The sequence below is a fragment of the Ovis aries genome, chromosome 4, assembly GCF_016772045.2.
Source record: "Ovis aries strain OAR_USU_Benz2616 breed Rambouillet chromosome 4, ARS-UI_Ramb_v3.0, whole genome shotgun sequence".
Classification (NCBI taxonomy): domain Eukaryota; kingdom Metazoa; phylum Chordata; class Mammalia; order Artiodactyla; family Bovidae; genus Ovis; species Ovis aries.
The window spans coordinates 94,114,303-94,134,425 of NC_056057.1; positions in this window are offsets into that span (position 1 = coordinate 94,114,303).

Consider the following 20,123-nt stretch of genomic DNA (forward strand, 5'->3'; position numbering starts at 1 on the left):
TCTGTCAGTTGGCAGAGAGAGCTGGAACTGGAGCCCAGGGATCTACCTGTGCCCAGCGCCCACCACTCAGCAGTACTGGGCACAGATCTCCACTGAGTTCCCTGCTCCGAGCTTGGGGTCGGGGTATTCCACAGTCTCAGGAGACCCCAGCCCATCCACTCTCCACCACCACCCCCATGCAGCCCTGCCTCTCTCCCAGGCTGGACATCACCCCAGGCCCCGGAGCCTGTGGTGTGACCCCACTCCCTCACCCCTCACTGTGGGCCTGCCCTGCAGACCCCCTCCACCCAGCCCAGGCGGCAGGGACAGTGCCAGGCAGGCCTCCACACGCCAGCCTGGAGCACAGCGGCCGCGTCCACGTGCCCGCCTCCCTTCCTCCTGCTCTGTTTCTCCTCTCTGGCAGCCTCCAGCTTCTATTTCTGCCTCCCTCTGTCCCTTCTGCCCTTCACTTATCACGGTCATTATCAAGTCCTACACCTTGAGAGCTGAAAGTGACCCTCTACACGGTGGGTCCTCAACTTCCGCTTATTAAATTGGACTGCAGGTCACTTCCCCTCTGAGTTTGCCCCTGGGTCCTCACCACTCTGACCCCTCTCCCCGCTTCCAGATGACCTGTACATTGTCCACTCCTGATTCTTACATCCTCATAAATTTGCTGCATCCATGCTGCCTTCCATCTCTCTAGGTCAGGTCCCTCCTATTGCCTCTCCTCGGAACTGTTGCAAAGCCTCTAACCTCTTCCCCCGGCCAGCAGCCTCTCCCTTCTCCAATCAATTTCATAAAATTCTCCTGTTCCAAAACCTTCAGAATTATTTCCCATTTAGGTTGTTATATAAAACTGAGCAGAGTTCTCTGTGCTATACAGTAGGTCCTTGTTAGTTACCTTTTTTTTTTTTTTTTTGGTTCCACTATGCAGCCTGTGGGGTCTTAGCTCCCTGATCAGCGATTGCACCCATGACCCCTGAAATGGAAGCATGGTGTCTGAACCACTGGACCCTCAGGGAAGTCCCTGGTTATCCATTTTAAATATAGCATATGTAGAACTGAATCACTTTCCTGTACACCTGAAACCAACACGGCATTGTTAATCAACTAGACTCCAGTATAAGAATATATATATACACATATATAAGTGGGCTTCCCAGGTGGTGCTAGTGGTAAAGAGCCTGTCTGCCAATGTAGGGGACGTCAGAGACGTGAGTTCGATTCCTGGGTAGGGAACATCCCCTGGAGGAGGGCGTGGCAACCCACTTCAGTATTCTTGCCTGGAGAATGCCATGGATGAAGGGAGCCTGGCGGGCCACAGTCTATAGGGTCGCACAGAGTCAGACATGACTTAAGTGACTTAGCACTTACACACACGCATATATACAAACAGCCTGCAGAAGCTGCCCATTGCCTGCTGGAGGAAATACCTGACATAGAGGCTTAGTTTTGGCCGTTTGACCTTTTCTCACTCCTCCCCATCCCTCACAAACCACCCAATCTGTTTCCACCTGGAGCCTTTGATTCGGCCAGTCTCTCTCCACCTCTGAGTCCCAGAAATTCAAACCCCTCCTGCTCCCTGGGGCAGCTCCCGAGAGGCTCCTGGGTGAAGCCTCCCCAGTTTCCTCATGCTTCCCCACCCCTCCTGGAGGAGTGTCCCCTTCCTGGCCCCAGGGGCACTGGCACCTACTCAGACACCCATCGCTCCCTACCTAGCCCATCATTCTCTGTGCTGGCACCTGGGCAGAGGGGTCCCAAGGGAGATCAGCTCCCCAGGGAGGCTGAGGAGCTCGGAGGGAGATGAGTTTCGTCTGAGGGGCCCAGGACACCCAGGGAGCCACGTCTATGTTTTCCCTTCTAAGCTGGGAGCTCCTGGTGGGTCGGGACTGTGGTGGGCTCACCTCTGCCTCCCCAGCATCCTGTGCAGGTGTGGCAGGCGGCAGGCACTCACGGACATCTGCCAAGTGACCCTGAGACACACTCGGGACCAGGATTAGGGAACCCAGGAAAGTGCCAGGAAGAGGTGGAACTGGTGGACTGAGCGAGGAGGAGTTCAGTAAGGAAAAAGAGGAGAAGATGGAGAAATAGCGGGTGGAGGGGGCAGAGGGTAGGGGGAGAGACAGCCTCCTTGGGAGGAGCAGAGGGGCTGGGGTTGGGCTCAGACAGGGGACTGTGTCTGGATCTGGTGAGGTTGGTCCTGCCTGGACAGATAGTGTGCCAGGCAGAAGAGCTGGGGAAACAGAGGGAGCCCTGGCCTCACCCCACACCTATGGACGGGTCCTCCCACCAACAGGGGTGTGGCCTGAGGAAAGCGCTTGAGAACCTGGTCCTGCCTGTGTGGGAGGGAAGAGCTGGAAGCTGGAGGGCAGCCTGAGGCCTTCTTCCCTTGTGCCATCCCGCGGTTTACGCCTTCCACATCCCAAGAGGTACATGGGGAAGGTGAGGATCTCAGCAAAGCACACACACTGCCAGAGCAGTGCAGGGCTAGGATCAGAGCTGCCTGGCCAATCCTGGGGCATTAGCAGCGGTGCACACAGATGAAGAATCAGAGAAGCCTATGGAGGCACAACCTGGTGCTGACCGAAGTGGGGGCGGAGAAGGGGGAGTCACAGTTGACCTGGATGGGGTCACTAAGGGCTGAGCGTGGGGGGAGAAGAGGAGGCACCCGGTTGACTCTGGTGCCGGGAGCTTGGGGAGATGAGGCGGGTATTGCCAGCAAAGGAGTGGCTGGTGGGGAAGGTGGCAGACAGGCTGGGGAGGGGTGTTCCAGAAGGACTGCGCAACCAACTGTGTACAGCACTATCGACAGGTCAAGTGAGACAAGTTTGGAGAATCGACCACTGGACTTCCAGCACGCACATGACAGTGACCTCGATAGGAGTGATCTTGGGGACAAAAGTGACTGCAGGGGATTCAGGAGAGAGTGGGAAGGGGGTGATCAGAGTAGCGAGTAGTTTTGCTTGCAAGATGGGCAGTAGCTGGAGACAGATATCTGGCCAGCAGAGGCTTTTTATTCAGGTGGGAATGACCCAGGAGGGGGCCACTGGTCAGTCGGTGTCCATGAGGTGGCGAGAGGGGAGGGGTTCCAGGCAGAGAGGAAGAGTGGGCCTTAGGGAGGAGCAGGGTGGGTCATCAGAGGTCAGAAGGGAAACACAGGTGTGCGCAGGTGGGAGACTTGGTAGCAGGAACACAAGGTGTTTCTGTCTGAGCCACACACTGGGTTACTACGCCCACTGTAGTGGTGAGGAAGCCGAGGTACGGACAGGTCAAGTACCCACTATTAGGCAGTGGAATTAGAACTTGGCCTGGGATTGGAAGCCAGCAGACACTCCCCAGGGAGTAGGAGAACAACAGAGTCAGGGCAAGGCCGTCAGCAACCTCCTAGGTCCTGTCTGTCCTGGGAGCCAAGGGCAAAGGGAGCCGCATGGGCTTAAGGGTCAGACAGACACCAGCTCCGGGTGGGTCTCAGCCACTCACAGGCTGTGATTAGACAGGTCAGCTTCCTCCCCTGTGGGAGTATGTAGAGAGTACCCCCTCCACGGGGTCTCTGTGAGATGTGAGCAGCGTGTGATGACCTGCAGCAAGCCCTCCACAGTGGAACGCCCTGGAGGGCCGACATCAGAGCAAGGAGGAGCCTCGGAGAGGAGGACCACGCATCCTGTGGGGGTCGATGGGGCCCGTGCAAGCAGGAGGGGGCCGGCTGACTCCCTGAAGGCTCTCGGTTGCCCTGCCTCGCGGTCTAGTACCAAGGCCCGCGTGTCTCAGTTCAGACCCTCCTGTGTGCTCCTCCTATGCCGTCAAGGCCCTGGCGGGCTGCGGCACAGGCTGGAGAAGTGGGGGCCCGGAAGTGGGGCCGGAGGAAACCGCGGGGTCCCCAGAGAACCTTGGAGCTGGGGTTGGGGAGAACGGGTGGAGGGCACCTGGGAGCAGTCCGAGCTCAGACAGGCTGCGGGTGATTCTCAACTCCTGTGAACCCTCTGAAGCAGCCTCAGGCCCCAGTTCTCAGGATGCAAATAAATTACCACCAGGTATGGAGTCCGGAAGGCAGGGCGGGGCCAAGCATCGAGGAGGGCCAGTGTCTCTGGGCGGCCCCTGCTGACAAGTCTGTGTTGAGACCTGGGGAGAAATGAGCAACCACTCTCTCTGGCAGGTTCCAGATGCGTCCTCGACTCATTCAGGAAAAGCACGGAACAAATCACCCTATCCTGAACTTTGCCATGGAGCACAGGCCGAAGCTGTCTGTTCTGAGGACCCATGATGCTGAGCGGACTATGTCTCCCTCCACTCCTCAGCACTTGTGACCTCTGGGGGCTGAGTGGGGCGGGGGTGGTGGGGTGGTGGAGTCCTCCAGGCAAGACAGGTGAGACCCAGGCCAGGCCGCTCGGGGCACTTCTGGGAGGCTTTGCTGACTGCCCTCATTAGGGAAGCAGGAGGGCGCTAAGATGTGGGTGCTTGGCTGCCACCTCCATAAAGCGGTTCATTTGATACATGCAAGGGAGGTTTCACAGGCTAAGCCAGCTGGCACTTGACCCCTGGCTTCATCATAACCATCTCATCTGCTGAAACAGAGGGCGTTGTCAGAACACACCAGAGGCCCAGGCCTGCAAGTTCACAGTTGTCTGGCCTCAGGTCTCATCTGACAACTGTCATCCAAGCCCCTCTTGTTGGGGCTCTGGGCATTTGTAACTCTGCGAGGTTCCCAACAGGACCTGAGTGCACGGATCCCCCCACCCAGGCTATCTAACTGAACCCCAAATCACAGCAGGAGACGAAAAACTTCCAAGGTCAAAGAGAATACAGGGAGGCGTGGACCATGAAATGGAGAGATGCAGGCTCAAACAGCCCTCGCTTGACGATGCATTACCATTCTCCCAGCCCTGCCAGCCTCCCCACCAAATGGACCAGGTAAGAATTAGGTTGTGACACTGAGTGTGGGGAGGAAGGGGTTACTGAGATTCTTGCTGCCCGCTTGCTTCCTGGCGCTCTCAGCTCTCTCCTCCCCCCTCCTCCCTCAGGTCCTGGCTGCATCTCCTATCAGAAGGCCACCTGCAAGCCAAGCCCCGGAGGGCGGCGCCTTCCCCTCCTGCCCATTGGCCCTAGCAGGGCTTCCGGCCCCTTTGGATCTTTTTGCGGTCTGGGCTTGCTGTTCCTCTCTACAGTAGTCAGGAAGCCCTTACCCCAAAAAGTATCTGCGGGAGGCCTTGTCTACAGAGGCACGCCCCGGAGGGCTCCCGGTGGGTCACATACCAAACCCGAAGCCATCAACCTGACCTTAGGGCAAGTGCTGAGCCTCTCTGTGCCTCAGTGCTCCACCACTGGACCGTCAATCAATTGACCTGTCAGTTACCAGTGCGGGAAGTCTGGGGGAGATTCCACGAGGTAAGAAGAAATAGGAGTGGCTCAGTTAATGTGGTGGAGGTTGTGTGATGACTTGGCCCCAGTCTTCTGTCCTGTCTGGAAACCACCTCCCTCTAAGCTTCTTTTGGGGAATTACCTCTCCTATGCTGTGGGCACTCCTGGTGGGACTGTCACTTGAGGCATCTCACATTTCCCTGCCCACCGTCCCAAGACAGGCCTGGGAATTGAAATCCCATGGGCAGGGATATGAGACTGGAAATGAAACATCGATGCTGATTGAGTGGCAGCTCTGCTGATGGGGAGACTGTGAGCTCGTGCTCCTGGAGTCCCCTGAATTGCCTGGCGCCTGCCCTTCCCCAGCCTGGACCCTCAACTGCCCCCCTTCATTTTATGAACCACTCCCAAATCCCTCCAATAAAATGCTTTATTGCTCTAGTTAAGCAGTCAGTAGAGTTGCTTGCCTCAAGATCCAGAGACCCCTAGAGACAGGAGGTAGGATTGCTTACCTTGGAGAGGAGGCAGGGCAGGCCCTGGGGGAGCTGAGTGACCGTCCTGGAGGGTGGGGCCACCCTTGGTGTCAGCCCCCAGGGCACAAGGGACAGAGCAGAAGACAGAGATCACATACACAGCTCGGGTTAGGGTCCCAGGAAGCGTTCTCAGAAGGTGAAACAATGTTGGGATGCAGGACAGAGGAGAACCATGTAATATGGAGCAATGTGACATATAGATAAACAGGGCCCTCAGGACTTCCCGGGGGTCCAGTGGCTGGGACTCCCAGCTCCCAGTGCAGGGGCCCCAGGCTCCACCCTTTTGGGGGGAACTGGATCCCACATGCTACAACTAAAGATCCCAAGTGCTACAGTTAAGGCCTGGTGCAGACAAATAAATAATTTAGCAGAAAGATTAATAAGGTCCTCATTTTCTTACTGGGGGACAGGATGGGTTATGACAACTGCAGGTGGCTGTGGATTGCTGTCTCTCCTACCGGCCGTGGGTTTCTGGGGATGGCTTCTGTGGCAGCAATGAGCACAGGCCTCGGTGTCACGCTCAGAGAGGTCCCGAGCGCCTCGGCACTCTCCATCAGCGAAAGGCTCGCTCCCCTGCCCCTCTGTTCCTGAAATCCTCCCACTGGGGCCCCTGGCTGGCTGCTGTGCCCAGGCAGCCCACAGTGAGGGGCACGTGTCAGGCCTCCCCAGGCCCATAACCCTTAGAGGCCACACCAGAACCACAGGCTACAAGAAACAAAGCAGCTGGAAGTTTCCCTCCCTACACAGAAGCCTCTAGAGGCAAGTTGGAGACGTCTGGTGAGCTGGTGTAGTATGACCCACACTGAGTTCAAAGGTGCAGAAGGAACCTAAATGAGGCTCGATGTTCACTGGGTGGGGGAGAGGGCTTAAGGAAGGCAGGCTTGGGTCCCGGAGCAATTAACTAGGTGTGTGAGGTCACCCACCCAAACACAGTCAGACATGAGTGGGAAATGACAGGATAGTGACAAAGCCTGCAGGGCTAACTAGTGCCTGTGACTGCCAGAGCTCCTGCCCACGGTGCCATCCTGATCTCCCAACCCCGCCCAGCTGCAGAAGAGGTCATGCCCTGCCACCTGCCTGCGGGCATGCAGGTGGGGAATGTATATGCAGCTCAAGGGTGGCATCGTGTGGTCATTTTGAGGTAGTGCACCCCACAGCCTCCCAAGCGCTCCATCCATGGATCACTCCCCCAGGTCCGAGTCCGACTCTGTTCTAGGAGGGCAAGGCCTATAGTCCTTGCCCACAGAATTGGAGTTCTTTGAGTTGCTGTCCTGAGGGGCTCAGAGCCTGCGAGGGGTGTTGGAGAGGAAAAAGAGATGGAGTATGAGAGGGAGGTGGGGGGAAAGTTGCTAGGTGGAAGAAGCCCCTCAGGAAGGGTGTCTGCCCCCCATGCTGCTCTCCTGGGTCTAGGCCACCTTTCAGAGTGGTTTTCTGGGTCCACATCACAGGCGTTTGACTGTCCTTGCCCCTTCACTTGAGCCCCTCAGGCTGCAACTCAGATCCCTGCGCCCTAGGGAAGCTGCTCCCAGGGAAGAGAGTGGAACCCAGGGAGAGGGATTCAGAGAAGACTCCTGTTTCTGTTGTGAATTAAAGAATCTCAACTTCAGAATGGATCGGATCCGGATTTACATCTCAGGTGCTCGCCATACGAGCTGTGTCACCTCCTTTACCCTCCCCGTGGGCACCTGTGGCCTCATCAGTGACACCGCTACGATGCCCACCTTGCAGGAGCAGGGAGAGGAGCCAGTGCTGGTACAGGGAGTGGGCAAAACCATGGAGAGGAAGGCCCCTGACTCTGAGTCTAGGGGTGTCAGCTCTGGGGAGTGTCTGCCCGGCTGCCCGTTGCTCTTTCTGCTTTTGTGTGTTTGGGTTCATTTGGCAGCGAGCTGTTTGATTGAAACCAGCCACGTGTGCATGCCCCCTCCCAAGGCACCCCAACAGACAGGAGGCGTGCCAAGGGCCCGAGGGCTGTGGCCAGCACTGGAGCAAGTCCACAGGTCCCAGGAGCTGAGAGGGAATGGGGGCAATGGGAGGGGCACGGCTGCCAGAGCGGCAGGGAACAAGGCTGAGTCTTAGGGAGAGGGAAGAGGGGGAGGGGAGACGGTACAGAAGGGGCAAAAGAAAGTCAAGAACGGATGGGAAGAAAGGGGGAGAGTTCACGGCAACATGGAAAGTCTCTCCAGGTGGCCAGGGTCCCCCTCTTTGGGGGCTGACACTGATGGAGTGTCCCTGAACCAGTCCTTCTCTGGGCCTCGGCTTCTGCCTCCAAAAAACCAGAGGAAGTTGGATTCCTTCTCTCAGCTACCATCGCTCCCCTCCAGGGCCCACCAGCTCTCCTGGAGCATGGGAGCCATGAGGGCGCTGGAGGAACCGGTGGGCTCACCAGCCAAGGGGTCGGGGGGTGGAGGCGGGTGGGACTGAGACAGAACATCAAGCTCTGGGAGGAAAAAGAAAAATTACCAGCAATGAAACCTATAGGCTTCCCCAAACTACAGTTTGAATAGAAATGTCAACTACACCTGGAGTTATTACACTCTGTAATCCTAATGACATCTAATCCTATATACCAACTTGATAATATCATGAGCATATATGGCAATACCTCAGCGTGTTAATCCTGCCTTCCTCCCAGGAAGGGCTTTCTCCTCCTAGCAGCATCTGCCATCTGCCGAGCTGCCTTTGTTCTCCCCAGAGGGGGCCTCATCCCTGCTGAGCCTGGGGAGGGACAGTGGGAGGACCAAAGTGCTCCCAGATGACAGCAGTTGTTTCACCTGGAGGGGAGTGGACAGTTGTCATTTGATGTGTGCCTAATCTGGCTGGAACCCGAGTCCCTAGGAGTTGCTGAGCCCCCACCTTCAGCCTCTCTGTTCCAGACTCTCTTTTCCCCGCCCTTCCTCTGTATCCTTTTCTTCTCTTATTCCTCCTTCCCATTTCCCTCTCTTCTTTTTTTCCTGGCATCTATGGCATGTTTTGCCAAGGACACCCTCAGACACAGTTCTGTCCTTCGAGAGCCCCCAGGGACTAGCCCATCTCCTGCAGGGCTGTGTCCTCCAGCTGTGGGGTCTGGGGTGGGGAGGGGGAGCAGACTGTTGCTTGAGGTGGGAGAAGCATGGTTAGTGGTCTGTGGACAGGGAGCTTTCAGGATAGGGGACAGAACATCTGGGCCAGTGTACCCCTTATGTTGGACCCTGGGCTTGGCTTATCTGCAGGGCAGCCCATGATGGTCCTCAGGGTGTGAAACTGCCTTTGCTGTCAGAGCAGGAAATCTCCTGGGCTCTTTTAATTTTTTTTGGTCACACAGCATGTGGGATCTTAGTTCCTTGACCAGGGATCAAACCAACATGTGGGATCTTAGTTCCCTGACCCGGGATCAAACCCCTACCTCCTGCATTGAAAGCATAGTCTTAACCACTGGACCACCAGGTCCCTGGGCTCCTTTTAAGGAAGTGGGATTTTTAAGGTCAAAGTTGCAGAGTTATTCACACAATCCAGGAATCCCATCCCAAACTCCATGCTCCTGTGGTCAACCTTCTAGAACCGTGATTCCGGAAGCCTGGCCTGCCTGGACTAGCAGCTTCAGCGCGACCTGGGATCTTATTAGAAATGCAGATTCTCAGGTCCCATGACAAAAATGTGCTGAGACGCTTTGCATCACCTTGGGAGAAAGAAAAGTGCCCATCCCCTCCCTAATTCCACATTTAATGACAGTCAAGTTGGGAGTTTGAAATCAGCTGTGATGGGAATATTTACACCATGGGAACTGGCAAGCTCTGTAAATCAGTGCCTATTATCCCTTCTGAGAGCAGCTTCCAGCATACCACTGGGCCCCATCCAGACCTTCTGAATCAGAAACTCTAGAGGTGGGGCCCAGCAGTCTAGGTTTGAATACGCTTTCCAGGTGACTCTGATACACATCCAAGTTGAAGAAGCCCTCAGTGGGTCAGCGCTGATAGAATCATGAATCTTGAGACTGGGATAGAAAAGAAAGATGTTGGGACTTCTCTTGTGGTCCAGTGGCTAAGACTCTGCACTTCAAAAGAAGGGGGCCTGGGTATGATCCCTGGTCTGGGAACTAGATCCCACAGGCTGCAACTAAAGAGTTTGAATGCTGCAGCAAAGATCAAAGATCTCATCACGTGCTGCAACTGAGACTCAGCGCAAACAAATAAATAAAAATATTTAAAAAGAAACAAAGGAAGAAAGAAAAGGGAGATGTTGAGGGTGGCCAAGGAATAGCATTCCCAAAGTAGAAAACTTTGGGAAAGGTAAAGAAAGGAGAAAGTAAACCAGACCTTGAGCCTTCCCTCCAGGCAGAAGGGCAGCAGGCTTTTAGCAGGAAGCCCTGCTGTGCAGTTGGTTGCAGCCTGCCTGGAGCAGTCTGCCCCCTCCAGGTATCTGGATGAGGGACCCTTGCATGAGATCAGGAGGGCCCAGAATAACTGGCTGGAAAAGTGGCCCTCTTGATATTTCCACAACAAAAGCACATTTACGAGCATTTTGTTAGAGATACAAGGAAAGGAAGTCTTGGAAAATTTTTTTCAGATACAAGATAAAAATGGAAAATCACATTACCATACTCATTACTGCTCACGTCAATGGGTGCAATATGCCATGGGAATTTTCTTTGTCCAACTGTTAAATATTTCAAACATACAGCAAAATATAAGGGGGTAATACAACAAAATCCTTGCAGCTACTCCCAGAAATAGCAAAGCTGAACATTTTCCCACAGCCAAATCAGATCAGTAAAAAACAAACAAAAAAAAAACCTTTTGTTTGGCAAAAAGTTTGGCAAAGTTCCCTTTGTACCGCTTTTCCTCCCTCTAAAAAATAGCAACTGTCCTGAGACCGGTGGATTTTCTTTTCATATACGTGTTCATACTTTACTACATATGAATTACTCATATATCACACCCTGCAATGCTTTGGGTGCTTCTTAATTTACATAAATGGTGTCACACTGAATGTATCATTCTGGAACCTGATTTTTTTGTTGTTGTTGTTTAACCTAACATTACATTTCCAAGATCTACTCTTGCTGATGGGTGGAAACCTAGTTCATTCATTTTGATTGATGAATAGCATTACACTGTACAAATAGACCACAATTCATCAACTCACCTACTGATAGATATTTAAGTTGCTTCCAATTTTTCACTACCACAAAGGATTCTGGGTGAACATCCTTGAACTTGTTTCTCTAGGACACATCGCTAGAAGTGGTGCTGCCACTCTAGGGAGGGTGCATTCCCAGTAACACTCACATTGCTCAACTGCTCACTAGCTTGGCTGAACTGGTTGACGCTTCCACAGGTGTGGATACGATATATCTTAGAAGACTCTTTATTCAGTATGCTCTTGGATTGTGTTCCTTTCTGAACAAAAAAACCCATTCTAATGTTCTCCAGTTCATTCCTGACCTTTCTTCTCCTAACTTTACTCTCCTTTGAAGTCTTAGATTCTTCAGTCATCAGTTCTCCTACCGGCAGTTTTCAGGATCTGAACCGAGTGGCTCACAAGGCGTGACCAGTATGTGTGTTACAAGGTGGAGTGTATGGCTGTGTTTGCAGCTTTGCACCAAAGCCAGCAAGAAGGACTGGAAAGGGCAAGACTTCCCACAACATCTTTTCAATAATCCATCAGAACTGAGGGCTGGGGAGTACCCGCCATGATGGAGAATCCTCTCTTCCTCCATCCCTCGCTCTTACTTGGCATGGGTAGGGGGGAGAATTGTCCCAGGATGCCACCCTACTACACATCTGCCCAGCTCTCCTTGTTGTTGTTTAGTCTCAAAGTTGTGTCCGACTCTTTGCAGCTGCTTGGACCATAGCCCACCAGGCTCCTCTGTCCATAGGATTTCCCAGGCAAGAATACTGGAGTGGGTTGCCATCTCCTCCTTCAGGGGATCTTCCACCCAGGGATTGAACTCGCATTTCCTGCTTGGCAGGTAGATTCTTTACCACTGAACTGCCTGGGATCTCCAAGGTATCCCCACCCAACTCCAAATACTTCTTTAAGCCACACAACCCACCGGAGAGGGGAAGAAGTGTGCTTTTCTGGGGAGGGGCAGCTCCATTTCGGGGAAAGGGTTGATTTCTTGGCCCTGAGCCTAAGAGTTCTTTGTTCATGCCAAGGGCTGCCTCTTGCATCTGGGCCTGTGGGATTAGGAGAGCTGCCCAAATCCTAGACTGGGAGTGACAGTGGACAGCCTAGATCTTGATCACTGACCCTGGGGCTGTTCGGAACTGCTCTGGAGTTCCTTTCCTCCCAGGAAAGACTCCCTGAAGCAGGGAGTCTTCAAGGCCTCAGAAGTAGACTTGAGAAACGGACACCACAAAATCACTTGCCTCAAACTAAAGGCCTTTCAAGAGTCAAGAACCCAAAGTGAATAAAAAAATACAATTCACAGTTAAGTGGGAATAGGGAGGGCACGGACTCAAGGACTATTTCTGGATGAGACATTTCCTCCCCAGCACTTTAGGTGCAGCATAGGAGTTGTTTGTTGTAGGGGGAGTTTGTCCTTTCTCAAAAAGATGAAGCCTGAAACCCTTGGCTTCCTTGTTCCAGGAATTCCAGAATTTTGGCCTTAAGCAGCCCACTCACCTGGGCAACAGGCAGCTTTCTTCATGTAGGAGGACAGGAGGCCTACCCCTCCTGTTGGCAAGGAATTCCCGCTGGAGTCCTCACCTTTGAGCCCCGCCCACCAACCAATGAGGACTCGCGGAGGTGATGTGACTACATCCTGTTTCCCAGCCCAGTGGAGGAGGATGGGACCAGCTGGGGAAAAGAGCCAACGTAAGTGACGGATGCCACAACCATGTTGGTAAAGAAGTGGAAGGCAGATGAGTCAGCAGCAAGTTTAAGCAATGAAACAATTGCACCACGGGGTGTTTCTTAAATTCTTGTCTACTTTTAGAAAGTATGCAATTCCATTTGGTTGAGCCTCTCAGTTCTGAAATAGCTACAGAAAATGTTAAAAATGTTGTGGGTGAAGATGTGCACACATCTACCTCTTCTAAAACAGTACTTAATAATTCCACTGTGTGTCTCTCAGCAGATCTTTTAACCCGACTGTTTCTTAGTTTCCTCATCTGTAACAGATGAAAATTATCTCTGGAAATTCCTGTCAGTCTAACATTCCATGATTTGATATTATGCTCACATTCTTAATACTCAGGCTGGGTCCATACAATGCCAAGGCTACTAGCCAGTTTAGTTAGCATGGACAAAATGTTCTCTCCCATCAATTCCTTGGCACCATCTAGATAAAACAACCAGTTAATTGACACAATTTTTCATTTCACAACAGGTTGGTCTGGGATCATCTTGACCAGTAATTCATCCGTGCTGGTGTCCTGACACGCTGCATATCTCGAGCAGTTATGAGGTGTGTCATAGGCAATTTGCTATTAATAATCAACTATTGAGATTTTTCAGACAATTGATGCACTTTTTAAACGGTTAGAATAGATCCAACATATCCCTGTGATGATGCTTCTGTCACTCACTTGCGTTCTGATATGCCTCCCTGTCTAAAAGAAGAAAGGGTGGAGTTACAGCTGCCAGCCGGGGGTTGCGTGTAGCCCTGGGCTGATGGGGATGCCCATGGGAGGGTGTCACGTGGCATGCATGTGAGTGTTGCCCATCACCTGCAACAGAGCGTTTGACTTTGACTGATGGAGACCCTTGGTACATAGTGAGACATCAAGTCACTGGAGACTCAGGCCCTGGAGCAATCTGATCCAGATGTGAACTGCTGCCAGCATCCTATGATTCAGCGGTAAGTCAATAAAGTGTTGAAGAAAGCACAGAATGAAGGGCCTGCTCATTATGCCAGTCTCTTATTCCAAAACAGCAGTGTTTCCTCATAATCTGTTCACAGTTGGGGGAGGGGAGGGCGTATGAAGTAGGGATTATTGAGCATGTAGGTGCCAAGTACTGTGGCACACACTCACGGCAGGTTTGAATGCTGCTTGCCATGTACTTTCCATTCTCTGCTGTCCAATGGTATGGCACTTCCTCCCCCCTTATGGTTCAGAATCTTCACGTAAAATTCCGGCCAGTGAGTTGTGGGTAGAAGCAAAGTGTGTCAATTCAATGCCAGGGCATTTATTTGCTAGTTTTAGACCCTCCAGAATGCCCTCTCCCTCTACCAGGGGGGCTGGCAATAGTCCAGTGGCTGTTACATCTTCAGCAAGAGTCCTGGGGGACTACGGGGCAGGGCCCCCAGCCAACTGTGATGCATGTGAATAAGGCATCACATGTGAGGAGAAAGCAAAACTCGGTTGTCAGAAGTCACTAAGATTTGGGGGTCGCTCATTACTGCAGCACAACCTAATTTTGTGCTGGCTGGAGCAATGTTTTATACAGCATAGTCCCGGAGAGGGAAAATATGAGCTTTAGAGTCAAAAAGACTGAGGTTGGAATCTTAATCTTACTGACCTTGAGCAAATTCATAACTTCTCTGAGTTTCTTCATCTATAAAATAGTAGTTATGATTCTTATCATGATCTTGCCATTAGGTTTGGAAACAGTATTCATAAAGTACCTAGGATTAGCATGTAGTAGATGGTTGACTATAATTATTTTAATTTCATTTATTTCTCAAAATAAGCCTGTGAGTAAAGAGAGATCATGGGAATGTAAGAGAAAGGACAATTCATTATTGATGTTTCAAATGACTTTATATGCTATGGACAACATGGACCAGGGACCCCAAGGGTAAGTGGACGTGTGGAATCATCTGTGCCTATCCGCTCCCACCCCCTGCCACCCCCTATCCTCCCACCCTCAAGTTCAGAGAGGCTCTAGAAAAGAGAGGAAGCCCCCAGGATACCATTTAAAATTCAGTCTTTCTATTGCCAGAGGAAAGATGAATTCCACTTACAGAAATGATTATCAATACCATCAGCATATAAAGTAAGAATATAGCAGCGGAGTGGGCTAGTATCCTTGTTAATTTCACAGAAGCTTGTTATCTTTTCAGGCAAGGGCCAGCTGAGATCTATCCCAAAGGCCCAATGAGCTAAACACTTCTGTTAAATCAGCTTATTAGTAGTATCGTGCCCACTTCAACTGGCTCACCCAGGATAAGAAAAAGTTTGTGGAGAGTAGAGAGGAAGGGGGAGAAGGCCACGCATGGGACAGGGGGACCTGGGGAGCCCTTTGCCTCCTCCCGTGCCCCACCGTGCCTGGCCTGGAAAAGCAGCAGGGCACAGCCAGGGAAGGAGGTGGGGGACCCATCCCTTCCTCCCCACCTCAGTCCCTCTGGAAACCGTCACATTCCAGGGCTAATGCTTGCTGCAACTCCTAGCTACATGTACCTCCTCCAAAGTGGAGCATGTTAAACCTCCAAGCCTTGCTTTGTGTCCTGTCTGCTCCCAGACCTCTGTCTTCCTCTGAAATGCTACATTGTGGCCATGAACTTGAAATTGCAAATATTCAGTGACCTGCCCCATAAAACGCCTCGATTCTGCCTCTCTGGGATGGAAGCTCGTTAGACACACTCACACACATAGAATGCAGACAGCCACACTCAGGGTCCAAGGAGAACTTGACCACCACTTCGACTACTTGGTCAGCAGTAGGTCAGGCAGGAAACACTGGTTGAGGCCCCCACAGCCTTGGTTGAATGAAAAATAAAGAAATGTCCAGTTCCAGACCAAGCCCCACAGGCTGGGGCAGCTGTTTGTTGCGGTGAGTGGGCTTCTTGGTGGTGGTTCCTCTGGCTGGGCAGCACAGGCTCTAGAGCTTGGGTTCAGTAGTTGTGGCACCTGCGTTTAGCTGCTCTGAGGCATGTGGGATCTCCCGGATTAGGGATTGGACCCATGCCTCCTGCATTGGCGGGCAAATTGTTAACCACTGCACCACCAAGGAAGCCCTCTTGGTGAACTTTCGACTTCTCCCAGGCAGATCAAGGTCCCATGAAAATTCCCATGGCCAGTGAGGTGACTGATCTCCAGCAATCTTCTAAGCTGGGGTGGTGTAGCAGAAGCATGTGTTAGATGTACATGGATCTGTGCTCGGGGGATTACAGCATGATGAGAATGGAAATAAGACTGTGGGATTGGGTCCCACTCCAGGGGATCTTCCTGACCGAGGGACTGAACCTGAGTCTTTTGCTTCTCCTGAATTGACAGGTGGGTTCTTTACTGCTGTACCACCTGGGAAGCTCCCAGGTAGGCATGGCCTCTTGCAAAGTCATTCCTTTCATTGGAAAAAATGTTCTAAAGGTGGGACCAGAGAAACCAGTTTTGTGTTTGGAAAGATCATAGCCCTCTGGATCCCTAGACAGCTATGAGAACTCAAAAAAAAAAAAAAAAGGAATATTGTTAGAAACTTAGACCAGATAAGGGGCTGTAGCTTCAGTCCCCATGTCAAGATGGTAAATGTAAAAACTTCAGATGAGGTGAAAACTACGTGTGAATGTTGGGTTTTATAGAGCTGCAAGGAGTCTGTAGTAACACGCTGTTTATATATGTGTGTGCACATATATATATATATATATGAATCTTTACTGAATTCTCAGTGGGGCAGTGGTCTCTCAGGGATGTGGCTTCCGGAGAGCAGTCTCCAGGCCCCAGGTCTTGCAGAGAGGGGCGGATACCTGGGGTTGACCTGACTGTGTCCCATACTGTGGGGCTGCTATAGAAGGGACACAGACTTTGAATCATCCATGTGGGAGACTGAATTGTACCCTTCAAAATCGTATGTTAAAGCCCTAGGCCCTAATGTGACTGTATATGGCAACAGGACCTTTCAGGAGGTAAAGTTAAATAAGGTCATAAGGGTGGGGCCCTAAGCCAACAGAGCGGGTGGAAGAGACATCAGGATGTGTGGACACAGAGAAAAGGCCGTGTGAGGACACAGCCGGAAGGCGGCCGCCTCAGTTCTTGCCGCACATCTATCTTGCCAGCACCTTGATCTTAGCCTCCCAGCCTCCAGAACTGTGAGAAGATAAATTTCTGTATTTAAGCTGCTCGGTCTCTGGTTTTGGCAGGTCTTGCCAACTGTTGCAATCTACAATGCAGATTGCTTGTTTTCTGTTGTCTGTTTACTGATCAATTTTGCAGAATAAGACACCTTTCCACAATTCTTCAGACCCTCTTAGTCCTTCTTAAGATTCTGAGTGGTCCCACTCACCCAAGTGTGAAGCCAAAGGGTAGAACCATGGCAGGTGAGGAGACAGATTGAACATGGGGAGAACTTGCTTGTTAACCCCTAGTTGTGGGAGAGTGAGCAAATCCTCATCTCTTCTGTGCCTCAGTGTCCTCATCTGTAAAATGGGAGCGAAAATACTATCCTCCCTCATAAGATTATGATGAGGATGAAATGAGATAACACAATGATTAACACGCGGCGTGATGCTCAGCGAGGAATTCCTCTCAAAGCACAGGTAGCCTGGGTGCAGCCTGGGTGGGACACATGTCTGCTCGCCCTGGCTCTGGTGGGCAGAGGAGCCCGGGGGTGAGGGGCCGGGAATGCTGAGAGAGCATGGTCTTGGCTCTCCAGGAGACCAACACTGTCCAGGAGGAAGTCATCTTAACTAGGACAGCTGCTCTTGACATCAGCACCTGTCCCAAGTGGAAATTTCTCTCTCCTGACTGTTTCCAAATAGGAGGAGACCGTCCTCCTCTGGAGAACCTTGTGCATCTTAATTGATAAGATAATGAAGAAAAGCCTTCACCAAAAACCTGGCTCCCAGCAAACACTCAATAAATGTTAATGATTTCTATCTACACGCGACCCACAGGCAGTTTCCACACCACCCCTGCATGGAGCTGTGGCCTAAAGGCATAATGTGGACCCTTTTGATCAGACCGGCATTGGGTAACTTTATTAACCAAATTGGCTCAGCTTTTCCAAGGCGAAAAGCTCTGTTGGTGTCAAAGGTTTCCCCAGGCCTTTCCCAAACATCCCTGGAAGGCTGAACTTCCCACGACCCCCATCAGGACACAGCAAAGCCCAACAGCGTTCCTTCCTGATGCTCTGGGCCTTGTCATCCTGCCTGCGGAGGGGCAACTCAGCCCTGTGACTTTACCGAACTCCTGTCCTCTCAACTCGCCACGCTCGTGTCCTCTCCCATGAGCGAGAGCTCTTTTGACCTGGGAGAAAATCAACACCGATCCTGGGCAGAGAGTTATATTTGCAGGAGGATTGGGAGCCACAGGAAACAGCTCAACTTACAGGTGGTCTGAACGCAGGGGAGTTCACCTCACTGAGTCAGATTCGATGGGCTGCGACAGTCTGGCCGGGGTGCTTTGTATCTGACTCCCAAGGGGTTCTCCCTACAGTGACTGCCAGCTCCTCCAGCACTTTCCTATTTTTGCATCCCCTGGGATCGTGCTGAGCACACAGGGACGCTCAGATAGAAATCTTTTTCTGTCTTTGTGTCCCTTTTTCATTAAAAGGGCTTTAAAAATCATGTTCTGGGATGGACTGCTTTGTACCTATGAGAGAGCCAGCTTTGCAGAATCAGGCGACATTAGGGGTCAGCTTACAATCTCACTTTATCAGGACCTGGTTGCTAAGGGATATTTCAATGGAGATTAGTGGTAATAAACTCAGCAAAGAGCTGATTCTTGAGGAAGGGATTCAGGTGAGGAAAATTCTCCTGCTGATTCAGCAAAAGGCAGTCACAAATTTTGAACATTCTGGAAACATCACACTTTTGTATAATTTACTTTCTTTCCACAAGGAAGCAGGGATGAGACAAAGAAACCTACAAGAAACCGAATCCTTCTTCTGAGAAGTTGTAAGAGGTCAGGAGGGGGTTCTTTAAAAGATGAGAGATCAGGGCTGGAGAAAACCTATAGACAAGGACTCAAAAAATCTAACCAGATTTGGCAAACACTTAAGACAAGATTCAGAATCATTGAATGCTACTCAAGCCTGAGGAAGACCGAGATTAAATTAAATAAAGGTGCTTGAGGGTTTAGGGCACAGCTCTCCCAAGACTGCTGCCTGAGGTTCCAGCCACCTTTGATCTGTGGCTGCTCTCCTAAGGTGCAGATTCCTTCTGGGCTGGAAAGTGGGGACATAGATAGTCAGGAGACACCTGTTAAACAGCCAAGCTCATGACCCTCCCTAGTCAAATGGGAATAACACCGTCTGCCTCTCCTGTGCTCTGGCCTATGGCAGGATGAGCAGAAAGCAGTGTAGGGAGAGTGCCTGGGGAGTGCTATGAGGTGCTGTCACTCAAGATTCATTCATGTTACAGACTCACTTTCTGCTCAGAATGGTGCTGGCTGGTGGGAAGCCAGGGATGAAAGATGCATTCTGTCTTCAAGAGGTTCCCCATCTAGTGGAGGAGACAAAGAGTGAAAGTTGCTCAGTCATGTCCGACTCTTTGCAACCCCATGGACAATTCTCTAGGCCAGAATACTGGAGTGAGTAGCCTTTCTCTTCTCCAGGGGATCTTGCAAACCCAGGGATCAAATCCAGGTTCTTTTACCAGGCAGGCAGATTCTTTTACCAGGGTGTGAATCACAAGGTGTGAAGAGTGCTCTAATAGATATAGGTCCAAAGTGAGATGGGAGCACAAAAGAAGGACTCCCTCTTGATCCCAGAAAGGCAGGGAAAGCTTCCTGCAGGAGGTGACATTGAAGGATGAGTCATGTTTAGCCAGATGAAGAAAGATGGGAAGGGTGTTCCAGACTGTGGGACCTGCAGGTGCAAGGGGTTAGGGACATAAGAGAGTTTACATGTTTGGAGCCAGGCTCGCAGCCAAGTGTGGGGCCAGAAGAATGAAGAATAGTGGGCCAGGTACATCCCAGAGCATGTGCAGAGCAAGTAAAGACTGCTCCCTGGTTCCCTAGGGACTGGGCCCTTCAACACACCATTCCAGCCTCAATGGGTGACCCTCCCTCTCTGCTGACACTGCTTATAACTAAGAAACTGTCAGACTTATCTCTGGCCACAGCTTGCAAGGGGGGATCCCATGGAAACCTCCCATCTGTACCACGAGCAAGAACATGGACCACATGGGACAGAAACAGAGACACAGCAAAACTTGCTCAGGGACACACAGGGGTGTAGAAATCTAGGATTCTCCTCTGCATTTTCTAACATAAATACGAGGCCACACGCTCACAGACATGTCCTGAAGATGAAAGGTCCTGCTCAGAATTTGTCAGCAGAAAACAAGCCGGTCCCACCACCTGCATCTCAGAACTATCCCTCCCCAACCTGTACCCCCCACCTGCCCAGAGCCACCCAGTGAGCCCTCAGCTGGTCAGCTCTCACTGCATCCAT